Raw genomic sequence first — 10,103 nt, 5'->3', positions numbered from 1 at the left:
TAAGGAATATCAAAAGATCCAATATATTTGGGGTTGATCTTGACTTTCCTCCCAAACCTCATCACACCCTTCATGGGTGACACATGGAGGAATACATGATCACCAGCTCCAAAGCTTAAGTCACGAAGCCTAGGGTCTGCATAAGCCTTCTGCCTACTCTGGGCTATTCTCAAGTTGTCCTAAATCACCCTGACTCTATCCAATGACTCTTAAAGAAAATCAGTACCACAGGGTCTAAACACGATAATATTAAACCATTCAATCAGGGAATAACATTGCTTACCATATAAAGCCTCAAAAGGAGCCATCTCAATACTCGAATAATAACTGTTATTATATGTAAACTCTTCAAAGGCTAAGTTCTATCCCATTGACCTCCAAAATCAATAATATAGGCTTAGAGCATATCCTCGAGAACCTTAATGGTCTATTCTAACCAGCCATTTATCTGTGGGTACAGGATTGGACTAAGATCCACATGAGTACCTAAATACTCTTAAAAATCCATCCTAAATATAAATGTAAATACGGAACCCCAGTTTGAAATAATTGATTTATGCACACCATAAACACAGAATCCCCTTTTGAAATGATAGATATAGGATCACTATGAAAATACACTACTTCTCACACATAGATATTGGCTAACTATTCAACACTGAAGGAAATCTAACTAGGAATGAAATATTCTTACTTGTTCAATCAAGCTATAATGACCCAAATACCATCGAAACCATGAGAAGTGCAAGGCAAACTACTAATAAAGTGTATGGTGATCCACTCCCATTTCCACTCAAGAATAGGAAATATATGAGTCAATCTATTTTGTCACTGATGTTTGGTCTTCACCACCTTACAACAAAGGCAATGAGCTACAAAGTCTGCCATATCTCTTTTCATGCCAATTACCAATAACATTGTCTCAAATATCTATATCTCTTTGTTGTACCTAGGTGAATGGCATATCTTGAGTTGTGAGCCTCATGCAAAATCAACTATCGATCTTCAAAACTCAAAGGTAGCTATCAAATCTCAATACACCCTTAAAATCTATAGTATCCCTCTTAGACTCATTACTCAACACCTGATCATAGAGGATGCAAAGCCTATTGCCTTAAATTAATGATCTCAAATATCCTCAAATTGTGAGGATGTAGCCTCTACACTAGTAAGAATCCTCCTAGGATCTAAAATGTCAAGTCTAACCATCAAGTTGGCTAAGGATAGAATGTCCTATGACAACGACATTTGAGAAACTGAAATGCAAGACAAGCTACCCATATTCACTACCTTCCAACTCAACGCGCCTGCTACCATATTTACCTTGCCTAGATTATACAAGATTGAAATATCATAGTCCTTTAGCAACTCCAAGTACCTACGCTGCCTTGAATTAAGCTCTCTCTGGGTCATAAGATGTTGAATACTGCGATGATCAATGAAAATTTGACAATGCACACCATAAACATAATGCCTCCAAATCTTAATCATGAAAACTACCGCTGCCAACTCCAAATCATGAGTGGAGTAGTTGCACTCATGCATCTTAAGATGCCTTAAAGGAAAAGCAATAACAAGACCCTTTTGCATCAATACACAACCCAAGCCAACTATGGAATCATCACAATTCACGATGAATTGCTCACCCTTAACAAGAAGAGCCAAAATTAGAGACGATGTGAGAAACTCCTTGAGCTTACCAAATCTCAACTTACACCCCTCAAACCATTTAAGAAGAACCTCCCTCTAAGTCAATCTAGTCATAGGTCCCAAATTAGTAGCAAAACCCTAAATGAATCATCTATAATAACCAACTAAATTGATAAAGCTATGAACCTCAATTAGAGGTATAGGCCTAGCCCAATCACAAATAGACTCAATCCTTATCGGGTCAACCATAATCCCATTCTTATAACTATATGCCTAAGTAATATTACCGACTCAAGACAAAAATCACACTTAGAGAACTTGGAGAAAAGCACATGATCTCTTAAAGTTTAGGTAACAACCCTCGAATACTGTGCATGCTTCTCTCACTCCTCGAATACATAAGGATGCCATTGATGAACATAATCACGAAAGAATCCAAATAAAGTCTGAAAACTCAATTCATCAAATCCATCAATGTGTCTAGGGCATTAGTCAACCCAGAAGACATCACTAGGAACTAATAATGACCATCATGGATCCTAAAGGCTCTCTTAAGGATATCCTTAGCCCGAATTCTGAAGTGATGTTAACCAAACCTAAAGTCAACCTTATGGAACACCACTGTACCTTGAAGCTAGTCAAATAAGTCATCAATGTGATGCATAGGATAACAGTTCTTCACTATCACCTTACTGAGCTGCCTAGAATCAATACACATCTATAAGGATCCATCCTTCTTCTTTACAAACAATACAGCAGCTCCTTGAGAATACATACTTAGTCTAATAAAACCATTACCAAGAAGATCCTAAGGTTGAGAATTTATCTCCTTAAGCCTAACAAGAAACATAAGGTAAGGTGTTATGGAAATAGGTCGAGTGTTAAGCTTTAGGTGAGTAATGAACTCAATCTCATAGGTAGGAGATATATTAGGTAAATTGGTAGGGAAAATATCAAAAACTCATAAAATATAAGTATAGAGTCAAACGATAGACTTTCCACACTAATATCATAAATATAAGTGAGATAAGACTCACATCCCCTTAAAAAAAGCCTCCTAGCATAAACATAAGAAATAATCCCCATTACTTGTGGCTAACCGGTCTCTACCATACTACAAAAGGTATGCCAAGCATGGCTAAGGTACCAATTATGGAAAAATAATCCATGATTGCATGATAGTGGGATAATCAGTCTATGCCCAGAATCATATTAAAATCCACATGTCTAGAATAATAAAATCAGAATGAGTATCAACAACTCAAACAATCATAACACATGATTTGAAAACATAATCCACTACTAAAGAATCATCCACGAGAGTAGATACGCATAATTACTTAGATAATAAGTCCCAAGATAACTCTAAATATGGAGAAAAATTAGCATATACATAAGAATAAGTAGATTTTAGATAAAAAATTAAATGTCGATTGGTGATGCACCAAAATTGTACCTATGACAAAAACACCTAAAGACTTTGCCTTGTGTCTAATCGGTACTGCATGCAACTGACCACGCTCGCCTCCTGGCTGGGCTCTTTATTAATCTCCTATCCTACTCACATGAGAAATACCTCAACCACCCTAGGGACCACCCTTACGACTATACAAACCACCTTTAGTTGAGTGATGAACTACTCTACTAGAGGGAACACTCTGAGCTGAAGCAATAAATGCTCCACAACTAGAGCACTCTAGGAAATAACCACAAACTCCACAACTATAATATGTCACTTATGCTGAAACTAAACCAGAAGATTCAGCTGACCTGAAGTAACCACAATAACTATAATCCAATGACAAAACTCTTGAAGATTGACCGTTACCCCGACCTAGGCGGTCATTGACACTAGACCGACCTCCATCAATAATCTTGAGCACTTCATAAATGGGTATATTAGGCTGACTCTAAGGATAATATGATTGATGAAAAGGGTACCTACCCTAAAAACAATAGCCTCTAAATCCGGTGCTACTATGACTCCCACTAAAACTACATTGATATCGAGGCCTCTTATTGCTTCCTTATTAGGCCTCACAATACATCTCCTCCATCACTTGAGCATGACCAAAAACCTTAGCAAAAGACCTATCTGTAATAACCAAACTCTGAGTGGACATACGAATGGGTAGTCTTAATCCAAAAATAAAGCAATGAACTTTTTCATACTTAGTTTCTAGAATAGAAGTAGTATACCAAGATAGCTTATAAAAATAAGCCTCATACTCCATAGCCATCATAAATCCCTACTCTAATCTTGATAACTGAACCCTCAAATGATCCTAAAAGCTTCAAGGCATGTATCTTCAAGAAAATCTCAAAGAACTAAGCCCATATCAAAAGAGAATATCCAACTAGCTTTGAATCAAGATGACTTCTCAACTAATATCAAGAAATTAAGTACAACAAAAATGTAGTGTATTCCACACCACGAGTCTTAACTAGGCCCAAATTATGGAGCCTATCCTCACAACCAATTAGAAACTCTTATTCATTCTCACTCGGTGCACCAGAAAATAAAGGCGGAGCCAATCTCAAGAATTTACCCAACATCTTATGCTGCTCAACAAAAATAGCAGGCTAGACAACCACCAAATGAGAAACTACTAACTGAGAAACTATCAGCCTCAGAAGGACCTTAATTCTGGGAGCTGCAGCTAAAAGTTGTACCTCTATCTCAGTACCACTCTAATTTGTCGACTGCGCACCATCAGATAGTGTACCACCAACCAACCTGAAGAGTAGAACCAAAGCATCCCTGAGCACTAAAAAGGAAATAAGTCCTAGTAAAGCTTGGGCTAGTCCTTAGCCCACCATTGGCTGGGGCAGAAGAACCTCTAGATCAGGAGTAGGAATAGGACTTGGTGAAGGCCCTCTATCCTAGCCCTTAGATAGGTATATATCTCAAGGCTATGCACTACCTATATGTCATCCATAAATAGTAATATTATCCCTTGACTTGGTCTAGGAACTCTCATATCGTGTAGCGATAGCACGTATCCTAGTAATTTATGAAAGAGTCAAATAAAAGGAATACCTTAGAAACCAACTCCGACACTTAGCACAAAGTGAGTGAAAGAAGTAAAGAACTCCTAAGTATGTCCTATAGCCTCCGAAAGATAAAAAATAGATATCATCATTCTGATCTGCAGGACACCAGATACTAGCTCTTGTAACAACAATATCAGTGAAACCTAGGCTCTAATACCAATTTGTCATGACCTAATTTATGAATCAGATGGAACCTACCTAACCCCACTTGTAGATAATCCAAACTATTTCTCGAAGATATTTGCAATAGGATTACTTATTGGAAAATGCCTAAAAGAAGGCAAAAATAGATAATTGCATCTTATAAACAAGCAAAGTAATAGATACAGATAAGGGGTATCAACAATACTGATAACCATCCCATGACCTGGTAGAGCTAGTACAACAGCTACTATAGAAACAAATCAAGTTCTAAAATTGTCAGTACAATCTATCTCGAAGCAAAAGACTAGGCATAAATAAGATAAAAAAATGGGCAACTCTAACTCCAAGAGCTCACCCTATATCTAGAATCAAACATAGTATGATCAATGAATCAATGATGATAACTAGTACTCAAATCTGCACCAAAACGGCACAAAAATATAGTATGAGTACCAAAATCATGGGTACTTGATAACATCCAAACAATAACTTATCTTAGAAGATGATATAGTCCCTGTCAAAATATAGTAATCCAATAAAGGTTAAGGTAAAATCTCAAGGGAACTCATGGAGTAGTGGATCTCAACAGTTTTAGTGTAATACCCCATATTATTCTTAGCTTAGTGTAGCTCCTAGTGCATGCATAAGAGGCTTAAATCCTAAAAATTTAGCTAAGTATTGGGGGACTTATCCATTTGTAAGACCTCCTAACTGGGAGAATTTTTAAATTTACCTTTTGAACTCTGAGACAATGGTTTTTTAGTTAATTCATGTCTAGGGGTATAAGGAACATGTCTTAGAAAAGTTTTGGATTTTTTGAATAATGTTTGGGTCGTGTTAGGATTTCAATTCTAGTAGCTCATGGTGATTGCATAGCGTCGCACCATGTATAGCAATGGACACATCACCACATCATTCTAGCCATCTAATCAACATTCCAATTATGAATTTAATCTTTTGAGGGGTAGTTAGGTCTTTTCCCATTACCCTAAGTCATAAAAACATGAGATTAAATATTGGTTAAGGCATTATTTGACCATTCACCTTTAATTTTATCTCAAAGAAACCCTAACCTCCTTCCAAGAACATAAAAACTCAATTACATTCTCTTCAAGATAAATAAGAATTTAAGTTCTCTAATCCAAGAATTTCAAGAAAAGCTTTCAAGATCATCGCTAAGGGTTTCAAAATAAAGCTTTCTACACCTAGTCAAGCCTATCAAGCTATGCAGGGCTATGAACAAGGGTACCTTCCACCGTTGTGCCAAATTGCTCGATTTTAAGATTATCTTTTCTTATTTTGTAGTAGGGTTCATACCCAAGTTTCTATATTCTTGAAGCATGTGATTATCATGATATTTTTATAGCTTGAAGTATATCAAATACTACTTATGTTTATGTTTTAACTTATAAGATTCATATTATAAATGAAATTGCACTATATTGACTTGATATTGTTGAAGTATTTCAAGATTTGTATTCAGCATAATGTTTTTGTTATGAATTACCATGAATTTAAAGCATGAAATTTTAAGCCCTAAGTTAAGTGTTGAGATTTCAAGAATATTATTCTCTTAAGTATTCTTTGACAAGTTTATACTAAGATTTAAAGCAAGAATTGATATTTTGATCCTAAGCTAGGATATGGAATCCAGATTTGTTTATCTTGATTATAATTTAAAGAAAAGAGAAGCATAACTGATTACATTATATAAACTCTTGTTCTATTCTAAGGTGGATTTTCTAAAGTATAAGCTTATAAGTAATAAGGGAGTAGTATTTAGCACCGAGTTGGTATGAGTCCAAGGTCGCACACCCTGGAACTACATGCCCCCATAGGTTCAAATCCTAATCTAGGTTAAGTATAGTGATCAGTTAATTTAAGGTTCTATTTTAATGGAAAAGGAAGAACAACTCTTCCTAATGTGGGTAAGACGTTAGACTCTATGATAGCTCACATGGTCTATGTCAGTTAGAAAAACCTCCCTAAGAAAGAATAAAAGTAAACATCTTAGAACTAAGTTTTACAGCTCACAAAATTTATTAGTATGATTTATTATTCATGTTTATTATTTCACAGTTTTGGTTTTACTCAAGCTCAAGGTCAGTCATTTACACTTAGCATGCATATTTGAAAATCTAAGCATACATTGAGTTATTATTTTACTTATGTATTCACCCCAACATGATATGTACATCCCCAAAGTACTAATCAACATATATGTCTATGTGCTACATTGTCTTATAATGTAGGTCCTGGTGCTCATTTCCAGCAACACGATCAATTACGAGCATCTCCACATAAATCCCGATGTTTGGCAAGTCTACATAGTTTGAGGACCTATTTTTATCTAAATTTGATAGTGATGAAGTATTTTTTCCATTTAATTTCTGTTAAGATTGAGTCAGTTGGGGCTTGTCCCAGTGGTTCTCTAGTTAGAAGTAGAGGCTTGTCCAATTGGATTCTATTTTATATTAAAAGGTGGTTGTTTTTTGATTTCGAAGTTCAAGACTTATATTTAAGATATTAATTTAGTTATTTGAAGATTTCATATGATAAGTTTACCTTTAAAATATGTTCCAATGTTGTTATAAGGCTTAAAGGTCTAGCTTAGGACTACATAAAGTCTTGAGCACCCTGTGGTGTCCAGGGTGTACTTCAGGGGTGTTACAAACTTAGTATCAGAGCCTAAAGTCCTAGGGAGTCAGACAAGCTACGTTATATAGAGTCTTGATCATGAGTGTAAAGTGTACCACATTTATGATCAAGACTCTATGGAACAAGTTAGGATTCATCATTTTTGTATTATCTGTCATGCTTACAATTGTCTCTATCTATTTTAACTCATGCTTTAATGTGACAAGTTGTGGTTTAACTAGTGTATGATCAAGTTATGGTTTCCATACAAATCTCACCAGGACTGGATATCTGCATATAGAAAGGACTACGGTAAATCGGTAGGATACATAAAATTCCCATACCATAGCCAGTCTATAAGAACCAAGTGGTCTAGTTCTTCTCATAAAAGCACCTCGTAGGCTTGCTTGCCTCCCAAACACAACCGTCAATATCAAATATCTCCACACTCCTTCCATACACCACCTCATATATCCCTCCACGTGTGGTGCATCTAGCTATGTACGGCTGCTAGATACTACCCCTACTATACTGATGAATTGTGAGTAGCCTGCTTTATACCCTCCTTATACTGGGGTATATATATCTGATGTACATGAGTAGTGGTACCCTCCTTAGACTGGGGTACCACTAATAGATCCTCCTACCCAACCTCCTTGGATGAATCCTGGGACCCCTCCTCAGACTAGGGGTCTTGAGCAGTAACCTATGGAATATACGCAAAATCTATCTCCTTCTCATTATTATCATTATCAGGTAGATAAGTGTGGGGGGATGACATCCTTGCTGACTTCATCCTTTGTTGGGCTGTAAGTATCTAGGCAGCTTCACACATCTGTCCTCTCATAAACCTATGTGTCACCTTAATTATAGTGTCTCTGCATTATTGCGTTGTGTACACCTCCACTAAACCACTAGGCTTGGGTAACTCTACTCGTCTCCTCATGGTATCAACCTTCTTCTTCTTCTTTTTTATAGCTTTAGGTGTCATATGTTCCTAAAAACCAGTTGTTAGTTTCCAAAAATAGTTAGGGACAACAAAAGTTGAATAAAAACTCAAAATTAGAAAAGTTCAAATTGTTCCTCAATTTTCACAACCCTTTAACCTATTTGAAATCCCAATAAGTCTAATATTCACACAACTATCATAAATCACAGATTTCAAAGCAAATAAACATGCTCAACTAGTGGTATTACTTTTAATCATTCAAGTTCAACTTTTGATTAGGGCCTAACTTTAGATTTTTCTTTAAAACAAGGCCCTACATTAAGATTTTAGGCTACTTCAAGTCTTCTACATAAAAGCTTGGTGGATTCTATATAGTTTGCAATGGAATAGACATATCAACTTGTTTAAACAATATACAAATCAATACATAACCATTAGGAGTCGATAAACTTACCTATTTTATGAAGAACAAAAAGTGAATAATGAAGAAGTAGAGCAAAACCAAAGCTAGAATTTTTTTTAGCATGTTGGGACAAGTTGGTATCTCAAATAAGTGTCATTCTAGCTTTTACTGAAATGTGGGGTTAGTTTGTGTTTTAAAAAAGAGGTTTAAATTCAAAGAGAAAAGTGAAGTGTTGAGGATTTAAATAAGTTAAAATGAGATTAAGGTTGTTTAAATATAGGTAGAGGATGCTTTAGGTCATATATATGTGTGTTGGCAGGCCAAAAATTTGAATTAAAAATTAGGCCTCTTTTTGACCTAGCCACGGCTTTCATCTGCGTCTGCCACCTGTGGCCAGGCATGAGGCACGACACCTGCGGCTAGCAAGTGCTGAGCCCTAAAATTTAGCCTGCTTTCCTGTAATTCGAACTTGGAATTTTGATATTTTTCTAGATACTTATGGTCACTCAACCTAAGTTTGGGGTCCGAAAAGTAAAATTAGATGCCAAAGTTCATAACTTTCTAATTTTCATCCTCAAAATTTTAACTTTTTAGCTTATTACTCCAATTACCGTGTGTGACTTGAGACCATATGGGTTAATCACATAGCCCCTTACCTGGAAATCAATGAATGTAGAAATTTTTACCATATTTTGGGTAAGTCTAAGAGCTAACAACGTACAAAAATGAAAAACAACAAAAATGTAAACACTAACAATAATGGGTTGTCTCCCACTCAACACTTAATTTAACTTCATGACACAACATGGCTATATTGGTTACTCGAACTTAACCAACAATCTCATGGGTTACCTCCCATGCAACGCTTGATTTAACATCGCAACACGAAGCAGGTATCTTGACTACTTAGAATTCATCAAAATACCTATAGGTGTATCCTCCAGGGTTATTAATATAATCAATCACTGATACTACCCTCATGTTGGTTAGATGTTTCATTAACATTTGAATGTGGAATGTGTCTTTCTAACTATTGACTCGGAATTTTAGCCCACCTTTCTCCAAGTAAACCATAGCTTTACCTGTGGCTATAAACGGCCTTCCCAATATAATGACAATCTCAGTGTCAACCTTACAGTCTAGGATGACAAATTCATTCAGAAAAATAAACTTATCCACCCTTATGATCACATCGAAAGAGATTTCCATAGCTTTATTCACTATAAGGTTAGCTATCAACACCCGCATCAAAGTCGATTTCAAAAG

Source organism: Capsicum annuum, chromosome 9 (genome assembly GCF_002878395.1).
Source record: "Capsicum annuum cultivar UCD-10X-F1 chromosome 9, UCD10Xv1.1, whole genome shotgun sequence".
In the NCBI taxonomy this organism is placed as follows: Eukaryota; Viridiplantae; Streptophyta; class Magnoliopsida; order Solanales; family Solanaceae; genus Capsicum; species Capsicum annuum.
Note: the sequence above shows the minus strand (reverse complement) of the source record.